This window comes from Palaemon carinicauda, chromosome 3 (genome assembly GCF_036898095.1).
Source record: "Palaemon carinicauda isolate YSFRI2023 chromosome 3, ASM3689809v2, whole genome shotgun sequence".
NCBI lineage: Eukaryota > Metazoa > Arthropoda > Malacostraca > Decapoda > Palaemonidae > Palaemon > Palaemon carinicauda.
The window spans coordinates 73,873,319-73,891,562 of NC_090727.1; the positions used below are offsets into that span (position 1 = coordinate 73,873,319).

Genomic DNA, 18,244 nt, shown 5'->3' on the forward strand with positions numbered 1-18,244 from the left:
TCCTTACTGAGCCTAGCGGTCCTCTTAGGATGCTGAACGACTCCTAGGTGCTGAAGTATAAAGGGCTGCAACCCATACTAAAGGACCTCATCACAACCTCTAACCTAGGCGCTTCTCAAGAAAGAATTGACCACCCGCCAAATCAACCAGGATGCGGAAGGCTTCTTAGCCGACCGTACAACCCAAAGAACAACAATAAAAAGTATTCAAGAGAAAGGTTAAAAAGGTTATGGAATTATGGGAATGTAGTGGCTGAGCCCTCACCTACTACTGCACTCGCTGCTACGAATGGTCCCAGGGTGTAGCAGTTCTCGTAAAGAGACTGGACATCTTTGAGATAGAATGATGCGAACACTGACTTGCTTCTCCAATAGGTTGCATCCATAACACTCTGCAGAGAACGGTTCTGTTTGAAGGCCACTGAAGTAGCCACAGCTCTCACTTCATGTGTCCTTACCTTCAGCAAAGCAAGGTCTTCTTCCTTCAGATGAGAATGTGCTTCTCTAATCAGAAGCCTGATGTAGTAAGAAACTGCGTTCTTAGACATTGGTAGAGAAGGCTTCTTGATAGCACACCATAAGGCTTCTGATTGTCCTCGTAATGGCTTTGACCTTCTTAGATAGTACCTAAGAGCTCTAACTGGGCAAAGTACTCTCTCCAGTTCGTTCCCCACCAAGTTGGACAGGCTTGGGATCTCGAACGATTTAGGCCAAGGACGGGAAGGAAGCTCGTTTTTAGCCAAAAAACCGAGCTGCAAGGAACATGTAGCCGTTTCAGATGTGAAACCTATGTTCCTGCTGAAGGCGTGGATCTCACTTACTCTTTTAGCTGTTGCTAAGCACACCAGGAAAAGAGTTTTTAATGTGAGGTCCTTAAAAGAGGCTGATTGGAGCGGTTCAAATCTTGATGACATCAGGAACCTTAGGACCACGTCTAGATTCCAGCCTGGAGTGGACAACCGACATTCCTTTGAGGTCTCAAAAGACCTAAGGAGGTCCTGTAGATCTTTATTAGTGAAAAGATCCAAGCCTCTGTGGCGGAAAACCGCTGCCAACATACTTCTGTAACCCTTGATAGTAGGAGCTGATAGGGATCTTACGTTCCTTAGATGTAACAGGAAGTCAGCAATCTGGGTTACAGTGGTACTGGTTGAGGAAACTGCACTGGCCTTGCACCAGCTTCGGAAGACTTCCCATTTAGACTGATAGACTCTGAGAGTGGATGTCCTCCTTGCTCTGGCAATCGCTCTGGCTGCCTCCTTCGAAAAGCCTCTAGCTCTTGAGAGTCTTTCGATAGTCTGAAGGCAGTCAGACGAAGAGCGTGGAGGTTTGGATGTACCTTCTTTACGTGAGGTTGACGCAGAAGGTCCACTCTTAGAGGAAGAGTCCTGGGAACGTCGACCAGCCATTGCAGTACCTCGGTGAACCATTCTCTCGCGGGCCAGAGGGGAGCAACCAACGTCAGCCGTGTCCCTTTGTGAGAGGCGAACTTCTGAAGTACCCTGTTGACAATCTTGAACGGCGGGAATGCATACAGGTCGAGATGGGACCAATCCAGCAGAAAGGCATCCACGTGAACTGCTGCTGGGTCTGGAATCGGAGAACAATACAACGGGAGCCTCTTGGTCATCGAGGTAGCGAACAGATCTATGGTTGGCTGACCCCACAGGGCCCAAAGTCTGCTGCAAACATTCTTGTGAAGGGTCCACTCTGTGGGGATGACCTGACCCTTCCGGCTGAGGCGATCTGCCATGACATTCATATCGCCCTGAATGAACCTCGTTACCAGCGTGAGCTTTCGATCTTTTGACCAAATGAGGAGGTCCCTTGCGATCTCGAACAACTTCCTCGAATGCGTCCCTCCCTGCTTGGAGATGTAAGCCAAGGCTGTGGTGTTGTCGGAGTTCACCTCCACCACCTTGTTTAGCTGGAGGGACTTGAAGTTTATCAAGGCCAGATGAACCGCCAACAACTCCTTGCAATTGATGTGAAGTGTCCTTTGCTCCTGATTCCATGTTCCCGAGCATTCCTGTCCGTCCAGTGTCGCACCCCAGCCCGTGTCCGATGCGTCCGAGAAGAGACGGTGGTCAGGGGTCTGAACAGCCAATGGTAGACCTTCCTTGAGAAGAATGCTGTTCTTCCACCACGTTAGAGTAGACCTCATCTCTTCTGAAACAGGAACTGAGACCGTCTCTAGCGTCATGTCCTTTATCCAGTGAGCAGCTAGATGATACTGAAGGGGGCGGAGGTGGAGTCTCCCTAACTCGATGAACAGGGCCAGCGATGAAAGTGTCCCTGTTAGACTCATCCACTGCCTGACTGAGCATCGGTTCCTTCTCAGCATGCTCTGGATGCATTCTAGGGCTTGATTGATCCTTGGGGCCGACGGAAAAGCCCGAAAAGCTCGACTCAATCTCCATACCCAGGTAGACAATGGTCTGGGATGGGACGAGCTGGGACTTCTCTAAATTGACCAGGAGGCCCAGTTCCTTGGTCAGATCCATAGTCCATCTGAGATTCTCCAGACAGCGACGACTTGTGGGAGCTCTTAAAAGCCAGTCGTCTAAATAGAGGGAGGCTCTGATGTCTGCCGAGTGAAGGAATTTCGCAATATTCCTCATCAGTCTGGTAAACACAAGAGGTGCCGTGCTTAGGCCAAAGCACAGGGCTTGGAACTGGTACACAACCTTTCCAAAGACGAATCTTAGGAAAGGTTGGGAGTCTGGATGGATGGGGACGTGAAAGTATGCGTCTTTCAGGTCTAACGAGACCATCCAGTCCTCCTGCCTGACCGCTGCTAGGACCGACTTCGTCGTCTCCATCGTGAACGTCTGCTTGGTGACAAAAGTATTGAGAGCACTGACGTCCAGCACCGGTCTCCAACCTCCTGTCTTCTTGGCTACCAGGAAGAGACGGTTGTAAAAGCCCTGGGATTGATGATCCCGGACTATGACCACCGCTTCCTTTTGTAGCAAGAGCGACACCTCTTGTTGCAACGCTAGCCTCTTGTCCTTCTCCTTGTAGTTGGGAGAGAGGTTGATGGGAGATGTAGCTAGAGGGGGATTGAGGCAGAACGGAATTCTGTATCCCTCCCTTAGCCACTTCACAGACTGAACGTCTGCACCTCTGCTCTCCCAAGCTTGCCAGAAGGTCTTGAGTCTGGCTCCTACTGCTGTCTGGAGAGGAAGGGAGTCAAAACTTGCCTTTTGCGGACTTGGAACCCTTCTTGGACTTGCCACGGTGACTGTCTGCACGGGTACCTCCTCTGCTGGAGGCTCTGCCACGAAAGGGCGGGATGAACCTAGAAGGAGGTGTGTCAACTGCTGCAGGGCGGAAGGGTCTAGGCACGGAAGGTAAGGTTTTAGCCTTACGTGCAGAAGATGCCATCAGATCATGAGTATCCTTCTGGATAAGCGAGGCAGCCATCCCCTTAATCAGCTCCTCCGGAAACAGACACTTGGAGAGAGGAGCAAACAACAGCTCTGACTTCTGGCAAGGAGTGATACCAGCTGATAAGAAGGAGCAAAGATGTTCTCTCTTCTTAAGGACTCCTGATACATACGAAGCCGCAAGTTCGCCAGACCCATCCCGAATTGCCTTGTCCATGCTAGACATGATCAGCATGGCCGAGTCCTTATCTGAAGGGGAAGTCTTCCTGCTTAAGGCTCCCAAACACCAATCGAGGAAGTTGAATATCTCGAAGGCACGAAAGACTCCCTTCAACAGATGATCTAAATCGGAAAAGGACCAGCAGATCTTCGAACGTCTCATAGCCAACCTGCGGGGAGAGTCAACCAGACTTGAGAAGTCGGCCTGAGCAGAGGCAGGAACCCCCAAGCCGGGTTCCTCTCCCGTGGCATACCAGACGCTCGACTTAGAAGCAAGCTTGGGAGGTGGAAAGACAAAAGAAGTCCTTCCCAGTTGCTTCTTGGAATGCAACCAGTCCCCCATAACCCTCAAAGCTCTCCTAGATGAACTGGCAAGAACAAGCTTGGTGAAGGCAGGCGCAGCAGACTGCATGCCCAGAGCAAACTCGGAGGGAGGAGAACGAGGGGTTGCAGACACAAACTGCTCAGGATACAAGTCCCTGAACAAGGCAAGGACTTTGCGAAAGTCTAAGGAGGGAGGCGTAGACTTGTGTCCTTCAATATCAGAGTGAGGCTCATCCAGATGTGCAGCTTCATCATCCGATACACCATCATCCGAAAGCTGAGTTGTAAGTGGCAAAGGCAGAGCAGAAAGCTGAACGGCTGAATCCGGCAGAACGGGTGCATGCGTACCTGCGGATCCAACATCATGCCGCTGCTGGAGGGTCTGCGAGGAGGCAACAACAAAAGCAGAGGGCTGGTGTGTGGGCGGGGCTGCGGTGGGTTGAGGAGCATGCGGTATGGTATGCAGAGCATGCTGTAAGGTATGCGGCTCATGCTGCATGGTATGCGGAGCATGCTGTAAGGTATGCAGAGCATGCTGCATGGGCTGAGGAGAATGCCGCATAGTGCTGGAACCCGGCAACTCCTGATGCGGCAGCTCACGCATGTTAGCAGATGGTGCAGCAAGAACATGCGTCTGGCAGGGTGGACTGCGCATCGGTGGTGGAGCTCTCACAGGTGGATTGTGGGAGCAGGCAGCCGCAGTATCTGCCGAGCGCACAACCTCTGCGGGTTGTAGGTTAACAGGAGAGGTGTTAACCTTTTCGGCATGATACTCCTGCATGAATGCCGCAAGCTGAGACTGCATAGTCTGCAGCATGGACCACTTAGGGTCTACTGTGGTTGGAGCAACAACAGACGGAGCAGTAGCCTGTTGAGGGACCACTCTACCTCTCTTAGGAGGTGTGCAGTCATCAGATGACTGCGGCGAGTCCGAACTAACCCAGTGGCTACACCTGGGCTGTTGGACTCGCTCGGAAGGGACCTTACGTTTGAGCGGTCGTGAGACCTTGGTCCACCGTTTCCTCCTGGAAACTTCTTCCACAGACGAGGAATGTAAGGGCTCATTCGTCTGTATGTGGATGGGACGATCCCTAACAGATACGTCCGCAACCACTGAGGATACATCCATGCGCCGATCAAGGCCTGCCGAACCCTTTGGTCCTTCGACATTGCTTCTCCCCTGGGCTTGGGAGCTTGCAAGAGGTCCCGGACTGGGAGGACGACTGGCACGCACAGATGTACCCTCATGCGCAACACTGACACTGACACTTTGCACATCACTAGCACTAACACTTCCCACTGCACTCTTCGCTTTCAGCTCTCTGACGTCTGCCAAGAGCTGATTACGGTCACTAACTAATGACTCCACCTTATCACCGAGAGCCTGAATGGCACGCAACATATCAGCCATTACAGGCTGAGCACTCGTAGCAGGTTCGGGAGTCACCACCACAGGGGAAGGAAAAGGTTGAGGGGCATGGGGAGAGGAAAAATCCACAGAGCGAGAAGAACTCCTCCTATCTCTCTCCTTCTCTAACCTACGTGCATATCTAAGGAATTCGTTAAAATCGAATTCCGAAAGCCCAGCACATTCCCCACATCGATCTTCCAATTGACAGGATTTACCCCTACAATTGGAACATACGGTGTGAGGATCTATAGAGGCCTTCGGAAGACGCCTAGTACAAGTCCTAACACTACACTGCCTGTATTTAGGAACTTGGGACTGGTCAGACATCTTGAATTTAGAAGTAGTCAAGGGGGGATTCCAAAATTAAGCAAAGTTCGTAAACCAATGAACCAAATTAATTCCAAAAGCTTGCTAAGCTAAGGATAAAGCTTCCTGAATAGCGAAGGCTATAACTTTAGAGCAAATACATCACCAAATCGTGAACAAAGACTCCAAAATCAACAGCGTATCCAAGTAGGTCTTGCCGGCGGCACGACAGAGGAAAAATTGAGTTCTTGTTGACAAGAAGTACTTGAGTACCTACTCACAGATGGCGCTGTTGTGTACACCCCCACCTGGATAGCGATCGCTGGCGTATCCCGACCGTAGATTTCTGTCGGGCAACGGAGTTGACAGCTACATGATCATCGGGTAAGATTAATATTGAAAAATCTTGTTTTAACCTTGCACAAATTTCCAAATACTTAGAAGTATAGTAAATCTTTTAAATCTTTCTATAAAAGATTGACTACACACTACAGTATTTGCTGGTTGAAATATATGTGAAGAAAAAAACATTAGCACTCTATTGATCAACCATATTTACCTGTTCTTCCTAGAGTCACCCAAGTAAGAGTGCCATTTAATAATTATCATTTCCTTATGAACGTCAAAGGTAGCTTACTTCCGTTTCCTCGGAAAACTTACTTCTATTCAAGTTCTTTCTTCAGTATGTATTTCATTTTTTCAGCAAATAACCTGGAATGGTATAAAAGTAAACCTATTTAATATCCACCTTTTAATTTTTTCAGCAAATAACCTGGAATGAGAATAAAAGTAAACCTATTTAATATCCACCATAATTGTATAAAAGAATAATATAGGACTACAATGGTCCATAAGGGACCACATACTGTACATATTATTGCATAGCTTAAAACAAATCCAAATAACATTTCAAGAGGCCATCTTTATTAATTTATACAACTAACTTTTTTATGCAAACATCCATTTTATGTTAAGTGAAATCAGTTTTTTTTAACTACTGTACATTACAAAAAATACTTTATATCCATGAAATTAGCAAATACAGTGCTACTGACTTTTCCAATTACTTCATTCTTTATGGTTTACAATTATTTGATCAAATATGGTACAGCACTGGTAGCTAATAGTACAGTATCCATAAGCTACTAGAGACAATCTGTAGTCTATAGGAAACCAATTTGATATAGAGACTAACTTGTTCCTGTAAGCAAGCAGTACCTTATCAAACAACATAGGATCCTCAAAGTCCTGCAATACTGTGCTTTTAGTTATTCAAGGTTACAATAGAAAGTACCTTAAATTCAAAATAGCCATCAACCATTGGATACATAAAGAATAAAATCTATTAAGTACTGTTGGTGATAATCAACCAACAGAAACTACCCCACACAACCTTTTAGATGCTTGGTTGAAACCCTTCAGATAACTAATATGGGATATAATATCTTCTAGAGATGAAACTCTTAAGAGAATAATAACCCTATATTATATGTTTACCACAAAGACCTGATATCACTCTTGAAGAATATAAAAAAAAAAATTATAAAAAATTTTGGCCTGGGAGCACCATGGTCTTATATTGGCACAAAGGCATTTAGCCTCAGCTGAGAAAGTGTCTCTAAAACCTATAAAAAGAGTAGAACCATATCAAGAAATATATAAAAAAACAGGATGATATTTATACAGAGCCAATTATAAGAATCAATACTACATACATATACCAAGGCACTTCCCCCAATTTTGGGGGGTGGCCGACATCGAACAAATGAAACAAAAAAGGGGACCTCTCCTCTCTACGTTCCTCCCAGCCTGACAAGGGACTCAACCGAGTTCGGCTGGTACTGCTAGGGTGCCACAGCCCACCCTCCCCCGTTATCCACAACAGATGAAGCTTCATAACGCTGAATCCCCTACTGGTGCTACCTCCGCGGCCATCTAGGGCACCGTAGGAAGCAGCAGGGCCTATCGGAACTGCGTCACAATCGCTCGCCATTCATTCCTATTTCAAGCACGCTCTCTTGCCTCTCTCACATCTATCCTCCTATCACCCAGAGCTTTCTTCACTCCATCCATCCACCCAAACCTTGGCCTTCCTCTTGTACTTCTCCCATCGACTCTTGCATTCATCACCTTCTTTAGCAGACAGCCATTTTCCATTCTCTCAACATGGCCAAAACCACCTCAACACATTCATATCCACTCTAGCTGCTAAGTCACTTCTTACACCCGTTCTCACCATCACCACTTTGTTCCTAACCCATACTCCTTAGACACTCCATCTCAAACACATTCAATTTCTGTCTCTCCGTCACTTTCATTCCCCACAACTCTAATCCATACATCACAGTTGGTACAATCACTTTCTCATACAGAACTCTCTTTACATTCATGCCCAGCCCTCTATTTTTTACTACTCCCTTAACTGCCCCCAACACTTTGCACCCTTCATTCACTCTCTGACGTACATCTGCTTCCACTCCACCGTTTGCTGCAACAACAGACCCCAAGTACTTGAACTGATCCACCTCCTCAAGTAACTCTCCATTCAACATGACATTCAACCTTGCACCACCTTCTCCCATTCATGGTCTTTCTCGTCTACCAGTTTCAATCCTCGTCCAAGTACTCGAGCATTCACCTCTCTCACCACTCCATCAGCATACAAGTTAAACAACCACGGCGACATCACACATCCCTGTCTCAGCCCCACTCTCACCGGAAACCAATGGCTCACTTCATTTCCTATCTTAACACATGCTTTACTACCTTAGTAGAAACTTTTCACTGCTTGCAACAACCTTCCACCAACTCCATATAACCTCATCACATTCCACATTGCTTCCCTATCAACTCTATCATATGCTTTCTTCAGATCCATAAACACAACATACACCACCTTACGTTTTGCAAAATATTTCTCGCATATCTGCCTAACTGTAAAAATCTGATTCATACAACCCCTACCTCTTCTAAAACCACCCTGTACTTCTAAGATTGCATTCTCTCTTTTAATCCTTAATCCTATTAATCAGTACTCTACCATACTTTTCAAACTACACTCAACAAACTAATACCCCTTGAATTACAACACTCATGCACATCTCCCTTACCCTTATATAGTGGTAGAATACATGCACAAACCCAATCTACTGGTACCATTGACAACACAAAACACACATTAAACAATCTAACCAACCATTCAGTTACAGTCACACCCCCTTCCTTCAACATCTCAGCTCTCACACCATCCATACACGATGCTTTTCCTACTCTCGTTTCATCTAGTGCTCTCCTCATTTCCTCTCTTGTAATCTCTCTCTCATTCTCATCTCCCATCACCGGCACCTCAACACCTGCAACAGCAATTATATCTGCCTCCTTATTATCCTCAACATTCAGTAAACTTTCAAAATATTCCGCCCACCTTTTTCTTGCCTCTCCTTTTAACAACCTTCCATTCCCATCTTTCACCGTCTCTTCAATTCTTGAGCCAGCCTTCCTTACTCTCTTCACTTCTTTCCAAAACTACTACTTATTCTCTTCATATGAATGACCCAATCCCTGACCCCACCTCAGGTCAGCTGGCCTCTTTGCCTCACTTACCTTGCGCTTTACTTCCACATTTTTCTCTCTACATTTTTCATACTTCTCTACACTATTACTCTGCTGTCATTCTTCCAAAGAGCTCTTTTTCTTTTCCACTTTTACCTTCACTCCTTCATTCCACCATTCACTGCCCTTCCTCATGCTGCCTCCAACAACCTTCTTACCACACACATCACTTGCAATCCCAACAAAATTTTCTTTTACTAACTTCCACTCCTCTAAATTACCAGTTTCTCTTACTTTCACTTCGTCATATGCCATTTTCAACCTTTCTTGATATTTACTTTTTACCCCTGGTTTTATTAGCTCTTCAACCCTCACTAGCTCCCTTTTGCATCCACCTACTCTATTCCCCCACTCTTTTGCTACAACTAATTTTCCTTCCACCAAAATATGATCAGACATACCGTTAGCCATAATCCTAAACACGTGCAAGTCTTTCAATCTTCCAATCATTCATTTAGTTATCAACACATAATCCATTAATGCCCTTTCTACTACTCTTCCATTTGCCACTCTTACCTATGTATACTGATTTTATCTTTCTTTTTGAAAAAGCTAGAACTTATCACCATCTCTTGCTCAACACACACATCTACCAGTCTCTCACCACTCTCATTTTCACCTGGTACGCCATACTTCCCAATGACACCTTCTACCTCTCCAGCACCCACTCTAGCATTTAAGGCACCCATGTCAACTACATAATTCCTTCTACCTAGTCCTTCTACACACCTGGTTAATTCATTCCAGATCTCATTCCGCTCTCCTTCACTTTTCTCACTACCTGGCCCATACGCACTGACAAACGCCCAACATTCCCTACCCAACCTAACCCTTACCCACATTAACCTAGATGATATCTACTTCCATTCCACTACTTTACCTGTCATCCACTCACTCAGCAATAAAGCCACACCCTCTCTTGCTCTTCCCCTTTCAATCCCAGACACTCTACCAGACATTTCACCAAACATCACTTCACCCTTCCCTTTTATCTTTGTCTCACACAAGGCCAATATATCCATCCTTCTATTCCTAAATATACTTCCAATCTCACATCTTTTACTCTCTATCGTACTACATCCACGCACATTTAAACACCCCAAAACTAGAGTGCTGGGAGCAGTCAGTCTCCCCCCAGCTCCACCTCTTTGCTGATGTCTCACAGGATTGTAAATACAGGAGAGGAGGTTCCCAGCTGTACCATAAAAGACTGAGTGGGGGAATTTGTGTCTGTTATTCAATCCAAGAGAAAGGAAAAAAGCTAGCAAAGTGAATTTGCCGACCATCATACATGGTTAGCTATTAGAACATTACAGCATTAATGTAGATGATACATCATACTCATAATGGTTTCCATTTGAAAGGCTTGTCATTTTGGAGGTTAAATCTTGTGAGATATTTCTTAGGAAAGACTCGTATGAAAAATTGGTTCACTGGGTGCTTCCCATTATAATTACCAATAAATCTAGAATTATTTTAATTCTAAAACTATAAAAGGTTAAAAAACCACCCTCTCATAAACAGTCTTTCTGATATTGTAGAATATGCTGACTATTCAGCCAAGATCATGCAATTTCTACAGCGAACTGTTTTAGAACACATTTTGTCTATGGAGAAATATTTAATGGGAATTTTATGGAAGTATATTAAAATGACTACTATTCATTGATTTACTAGGATATTTGCTTCAATTTATAAAAATATGGCTGGGGAAGTTGGATGTATCATAAATAGGAGCTTCAAGCAATTCTGCATGCTAAAAGCACTTTGCATGGGATGTTATTAGAGATCTAAGGTCCATAAAAAGACTGCATGACCCTTTACAGCAATAGTTATATAAAAACCATACTTTAAAGATAGTGGTCTTGCTTTCCTTGGCGCCAAGTTGAAGAGATACGGAGTATTTCCAACGACATTTAGTAATTCGGAGGGTGTCAAGTATTTTTAAAAGTTAAATGTTTCCAAGCAATTTGGTGCTTTTCTGAGAATGATGTGGTATCTTAAGTTAGGCTAGGGAAGGTTAGGCTCCATATCTCTAAATAATAATGTAATACTTTTCCAAAGGATAATGGGTGCCAGGTAGGGCATTGCACCCCTCTGGCCAAGTAACAATTGGGAAGGGTGAATTAGGTTAGGTTAGGGTCTTAAGTATTTCAGCACAACCTCAGATTAAAAGGACTTTTCCCAAAAACCATGTGCCCTAGACCAGGTTAGGTTACATTCTTATATCACTAGTTTTCCTATATTCTCACCAAAATGTTATTTTCATTAGTAAAATAAATTTTTGAATATACTTACCCGATAATCATGTAGCTGTCAACTCTGTTGCCGACAGAAATCTACGGTCGGGATACGCCAGCGATCGCTATACAGGTGGGGGTGAACACCACAGCGCCATCTGTGGTCAGGTACTCCAGTACTTCTTGTCAACACCACCTCAATTTTTTCCTCGGTCCACTGGTTCTCTATGGGGAGGAAGGGTGGGTCAATTAAATCATGATTATCGGGTAAGTATATTCAAAAATTTATTTTACTAATGAAAATAACATTTTTCAATATTAATCTTACCCGATAATCATGTAGCTGATTCACACCCAGGGTGGTGGGTGGAGACCAGCATACATGTTAACAAAGAAGCTAAGTATCCCGTATTTTATTTTATTAGTTATTCAAAAATAACAAAATAAATAAGTACCTGGTAAGGAAGACGACTTGAACCATTACTCTGCCTTTATTAAGTACGTCTTCCTTACTGAGCGTAGCGGTCCTCTTAGGATGCTGAACGACTCTTAGGTGCTGAAGTATAAAGGGCTGCAACCCATACTAAAGGACCTCATCACAACCTTTAACCTCGGCGCTTCTCAAGAAAGAATTGACCACCCGCCAAATCAACAAGGATGTGGAAGGCTTCTTAGCCGACCGTACAACCCATAAAAAGTATTCAAGAGAAAGGTTAAAAAGGTTATGGGATTATGGGAATGTAGTGGCTGAGCCCCCGCCTACTACTGCATTCGTTGCTACGAATGGTCCCAGGGTGTAGCAGTTCTCGTAAAGAGACTGGACATCTTTGAGATAGAATGATGCGAACACTGACTTGCTTCTCCAATAGGTTGCATCCATAACACTCTGCAGAGAACGGTTCTGTTTGAGGGCCACTGAAGTAGCCACAGCTCTCACTTCATGTGTCCTTACCTTCAGCAAAGCAAGGTCTTCTTCCTTCAGATGAGAATGTGCTTCCCTAATCAGGAGCCTGAATAGGTAAGAAACTGAGTTCTTAGACCTTGGAAGAGAAGGCTTCTTGATAGCACACCATAAGGCTTCTGATTGTCCTCGGAAAGGTTATGACCTTTTTAGATAGTACCTAAGAGCTCTAACTGGGCAAAGTACTCTCTCCAGTTCGTCCCCCACCAAGTTGGACAGGCTTGGGGTCTCGAACGACTTAGGCCAAGGACGGGAAGGAAGCTCGTTTTAGCAAAAAACCGAGCTGCAAGGAACATGTAGCCGTTTCAGATGTGAAAACTATGTTCCTGCTGAAGGCGTGGATCTCACTTACTCTTTTAGCTGTTGTCAAGCACACGAGGAAAAGAGTTTTTAATGTGAGGTCCTTAAAAGAGGCTGATTGGAGAGGTTCAAATCTTGATGACATAAGGAACCTTAGGACCACGTCTAGATTCCAGCCTGGAGTGGACAACCGACGTTCCTTTGAGGTCTCAAAAGACCTAAGGAGGTCCTGTAGATCTTTGTTGGTGGAAAGATCCAAGCCTCTGTGGCGGAAAACCGCTGCCAACATACTTCTGTAACCCTTAATCGTAGGAGCTGAAAGGGATCTTACGTTCCTTAGATGTAACAGGAAGTCAGCAATCTGGGTTACAGTGGTACTGGATGAGGAAACTGCATTGGCCTTGTACCAGCTTCGGAAGACTTCCCCTTTAGACTGATAGACTCTGAGAGTGGATGTCCTCCTTGCTCTGGCAATCGCTCTGGCTGCCTCCTTCGAAAAGCCCCTAGCTCTTGAGAGTCTTTCGAAAGTCTGAAGGCAGTCAGACGAAGAGCGTGGAGGTTTGGATGTACCTTCTTTACGTGAGGTAGACGTAGAAGGTCCACTCCTAGAGGAAGAGTCCTGGGAATGTCGACCAGCCATTGCAGTACCTCTATGAACCATTCTCTCGCGGGCCAGAGCGGAGCCAACCAACGTCAGCCGTGTCCCTTTGCGAGAGGCGAACTTCTGAAGTACCCTGTTGACAATCTTGAACGGCGGGAATGCATACAGGTCGAGATGGGACCAATCCAGCAGAAAAGCATCCACGTGAACTGCTGCTGGGTCTGGAATCGGAGAACAATACAACGGGAGCCTCTAGGTTATCGAGGTAGCGAACAGATCTATGGTTGGCTGACCCCACAGGGCCCAAAGTCTGCTGCAAACATTCTTGTGAAGGGTCCACTCTGTGGGGATGACCTGACCCTTACGGCTAAGGCGATCTGCCATGACATTCATATCGCCCTGAATGAACCTCGTTACCAGCGTGAGCTTTCGATCTTTTAACCAGATGAGGAGGTCCCTTGCAATCTAGAACAACTTCCACGAATGAGTCCCTCCCTGCTTGGAGATGTAAGCCAAGGCTGTGGTGTTGTCAGAGTCCACCTCCACCACCTTGTTAAGCTGGAGGGACTTGAAGTTTATCAAGGCCAGATGAACCGCCAACAGCTCCTTGCAATAGATGTGAAGTGTCCTTAGCTCCTGATTCCATGTTCCCGAGCATTCCTGTCCGTCCAAAGTCGCACCCCAGCCCGTGTCTGATGCGTCAGAGAAGAGACGGCGGTCGGGTTTCTGAACAGCCAAAGGTAGACTTCCTTGAGAAGAAAGCTGTTCTTTCACCACGTGAGAGTAGACCTCCTCTCTTCGGAAACAGGAACTGAGATCGTCTCTAGCGTCATGTCCATTATCCAGTGAGCCGCTAGATGATACTGAAGGGGGCGGAGGTGGCGTCTCCCTAACTCGATGAACAGGGCCAGCGATGAAAGTGTCCCTGTTAGACTCATCCACTACCTGACTGAGCATCGGTTCCTTCTCAGCATGCTCTGGATGCAATCTAGGGCTTAGTAGATCCTTGGGGCCGACGGAAAAGCCCGAAAAGCTCGACTCTGAAGATCCATACCCAGGTAGACAATGGTCTGGGATGGGACGAGCTGGGACTCCTCAAAATTGACCAGGAGGCCCAGTTCCTTGGTCAGATCCATAGTCCATCTGAGAATCTCCAGACAGCGACGACTTGTGGGAGCTCTTAAAAGCTAGTCGTCTGACGGAGCCGGACACAAGATCATGGTACTGCTGCACAGTCTGTGAACTGTCAACCATGGGGAAGCGAGGAAGTACAGCGACAACCCGAAGCTGTCTAGACTGTCTGGGTCGTACAGACAACTCCTTATCGGGTTGCTGAGGTTGCCGCACTGCGTCACAACAAGTCACTTCTGCTGGTTGTTGAACGTCTTCCCAGTGACACACTGACTCCGTAAACAAAAAATCCTCTAACAAGGACTAAGCTTGGACTGCATGTCTTGCAACAAAGCTCAAGGTCTATGGGAGCAGGTGTGGTAACAGACGGGGTTAGCGACTGAAGTGGAACCATTACCCTCCCTGGAAGCATGTTATGCTTAAATAAAAGTCCATAGGAGGCTAAGCAGCTAAAGGCTCCTCTCCAAATGACAGAGTCCTCAAGGGAATATCAGAAGGAGGGAGAATAGCACTTTCTCATCTACAGGAACCATATCCGAGAAAAGCTAAGTTCTCTCAGTGAGGGTTTCACTGGTGCAAAAGCAGCAGACTAGAAGGCAACGTTATGAAACTGCTTGACAGTCTAGTGAGTTGGCAACAACCAAAGATGTGTGACTGAGGAGCATGCGGTAAGGTATGCAGAGCATGCTGTATGCAGAGCATGCTGTATGTAGAGCATGCTGTAAGGTAAGCAGAGCATGTTGCATGGCGTGCGGCTTATGCTGCATGGGATGAGGCTCATGCTGCATGGGATGAGGCTCATGCTGCATGGTATGAGGCTCATGCTGCATGGGATGAGGCTCATGCTGCATGGGATGAGGCTCATGCTGCAAGGGATGAGGCTCATGCCGCATGCGTTGAGGAGGATGCCGCATAGTATGAGGCTCCTGCCTCATGGGTTGAGGCGGTTGCCGCATAGCATGAGGCTCCTGCCTCATGGTTTGAGGAGGATGCCGCATAGCATGAGGCTCCTCATAGCATGAGACTCCTGCCTCATGGGTTGAGGAGGATGCCGCATAGCATGAGGCTCCTGCCTCATGGGTTGAGGAGGATGCCGCATAGCATGAGGCTGCCTCATGGGTAGAGGAGGTTGCCGCATAGCATGAGGCTCCTGCCTCATGGGTTGAGGAGGATGCCGCATAGCATGAGGCTCCTGCCTCATGGTTTGAGGAGGATGCCGCATAGCATGAGGCTCCTGTGAGGTTCCTGCCTCAAGAGTTGCGTCTGCCTCAAGGGTTGAGGAGGTAGCTGCGCAGAGAGAGGCTCATGCTGTGAAGAATGCGGTTGCTGCATGCGTTGAGGCGGCTGCCTCATAGCATGAGGTTCCTGCCTCAAGAGTTGCGTCTGCCTCAAGGGTTGAGGAGGTGGCTGCGCAGAGAGAGGCTCTTGCCTCAAGAGTTGAGGCTCTTGCCTCAAGAGTTGAGGTTCTTGCCTCAAGAGTTGAGGTTCTTGCCTCAAGAGTTGAGGCTCTTGCCTCAAGAGTTGAGGTTCTTGCCTCAAGAGTTGAGGGTCTTGCCTCAAGAGTTGAGGTTCTTGCCTCAAGAGTTGAGGCTCTTGCCTCAAGAGTTGAGGTTCTTGCCTCAAGAGTTGAGGTTCTTGCCTCAAGAGTTGAGGCTCTTGCCTCAAGAGTTGAGGCTCTTGCCTTAAGAGTTGAGGTTCTTGCCTCAAGAGTTGAGGCTCTTGCCTCAAGAGTTGAGGCTCTTGCCTCAAGAGTTGAGGTTCTTGCCTCAAGAGTTGAGGCTCTTGCCTCAAGAGTTGAGGTTCTTGCCTCAAGAGTTGAGGCTCTTGCCTCAAGAGTTGAGGCTCTTGCCTCAAGAGTTGAGGCGGTTGCCGCATAGCATGAGGCTCCTGCCTCAAGGAAAGTGGAGGTTGCTGCATAGCGCTGGTACCTGGCAACTCCCAATGCGGCAGCTCACGCATGGAGGCAGGAGGAGCCTCATCATACGTCTGGCAGGGTGGACTGCGCAGAGGTGGAGGAGCGCTCGCAGGAGGAGGTGTGCTAACCTTCTCTGCCTGAAACTCCTGCATCAACACCGCAAGCTGAGACTGCATTGTCTGCAGCATAGACCACTAGAGTTTAAGAAAGACAACAACAAACGGAGCTACTGTCCGTTGAGACTGAGGGTCTAAAACAGCTGGTGCGGCAACAGACGGAGTTACTGCCTGTTGCGATACCACCTTGCCTCTCTGGGAGGTGTGCAGTTGTCGTACTGCAGCAAGTCCGAACTGACCCAGTGCTAATGGCACCACCTAGGAGTTGGACTTGCGCGGAAGGGACCGACTTGCACTTAAAAGCTGCAAGATTTGGTCCATGGTTTCTGCGAGAAACCTCTTCCGCAGACGAGGAATAAAAGGGCTCTCTCGTCTTTGTGTGGGTGGGGTGATCACGTCGGCTACGTGAGTTGGTTACACCCGAAACCACGGAGGGAAACGTCTGTTCGTCGATCAAGGCCTGATGAACCCATAAGTCCTTCGACGTTACTTCTCCCCTGGGCTTGGGAGCTTGTAAGAGGTCCCAGACTAGGCGAACAACTGGCACGAACAGACGAACCCTCGAACGCAACACTGTAACACTTTGCGCTTATCACTTTATCACTTTTGATTTTCTGTTTGCACTTATTTCACTGAACTCGAAACTTTAAGTGGTTTGTACCTGAAACACGCAATTCTATCCTTCATTAAAAGTTAGTAATTGCGAAAACAGTATTACAATGTAACAGAAAAACATAATGAAAGATAAATAATTCAGTGGCTGGAAAAGAGACTAAACACTAGATCAAATAAACTACGTTTAAAATCTCTCACCGCATAAAGCCTGAGAACAAGAATAAAACTCTAGAAACGTTTACCTTCTTGCCCTAAAGAGACTAGGGAGAAGAGCAAAAACGATAACAACGTTACCCGCTTGAACGAAACGTTTATCCTCCTCTCTCTCCCTCCGTCTCTATCTCTCTCTCTCTCTCTCTTGACTTAGAACCTGAGAGATGAGCCCAATTATATATATCGTTAAAACATATTATTGTTAAAGGAAAAAAACTGAAAGATTTCCCAAATAAAAAGTTCCTTTATTAGAATTAAAACCATTTAAGCTAAGAAAGAATGAACAAAACGCTAGAATCGTTCTACTCTTACTGCAACGTGACACCGTGAATACTCTCTCTCTATCGTAACGATAGAGCGCAAGTTGAACGTTCTGAACGTCAACAACTGCAGAGACAAAACAAAACGTTAGTTCAACTTTGAAAACAGTACGAGACTATCAAAGAAATTCTTTCAAAAACATTAAAATAGCATAATATGTTAACAGGTAAAAACGAAATGACGGGCTCAATGTTAATTAACTTCGGTTCCAAGAAAAGACCGCCTACTATTAGGAAAGGTCGAATATAAACAAATATAAAAATTAATTTTAATAAGTTTATAATAAAAGGAAGTTAATCGAAGAGGCCTATAAAAGGCGGAGAGATATAAAATAAATCTATAACTTTTGTTAAGCAAAATTAAGAAAGAGAGTCTATACTCTCTTCGACACCAACACTTCCGTCTAAGGGAAGGGTCGGCCATTAAAAGTGAAAGAGAGTTCATACTCTCTTCGTCACCAAAATTAAATCAAAAATTAAATCAAATTAATTCCAAAAACTTGCTAAGCTAATGATAAAGCTTCCTGAATAGCGAAGGCTAAACTCTAGAGCAAATACATCACCAAATCGTG

General features: G+C 46.0%; 1 long non-coding RNA gene across 2 annotated transcripts in view; it reads right to left on the bottom strand.

The window, feature by feature from the left end:
• The window catches only part of LOC137638336 (uncharacterized), a 125,045-nt gene that overhangs the window by 94,123 nt on the left and 12,678 nt on the right, over nt 1–18,244 (bottom strand). Inside the window, exon 2 of one of the 2 annotated variants that reach the window (XR_011044066.1) lies at nt 6,208–6,359. The exons of the other annotated variant lie outside the window; for it this stretch is intronic. This is a non-coding gene — a long non-coding RNA (uncharacterized lncRNA). The remainder of the gene's footprint in view (nt 1–6,207; nt 6,360–18,244) is intronic. 2 annotated transcript variants of the gene reach the window in all.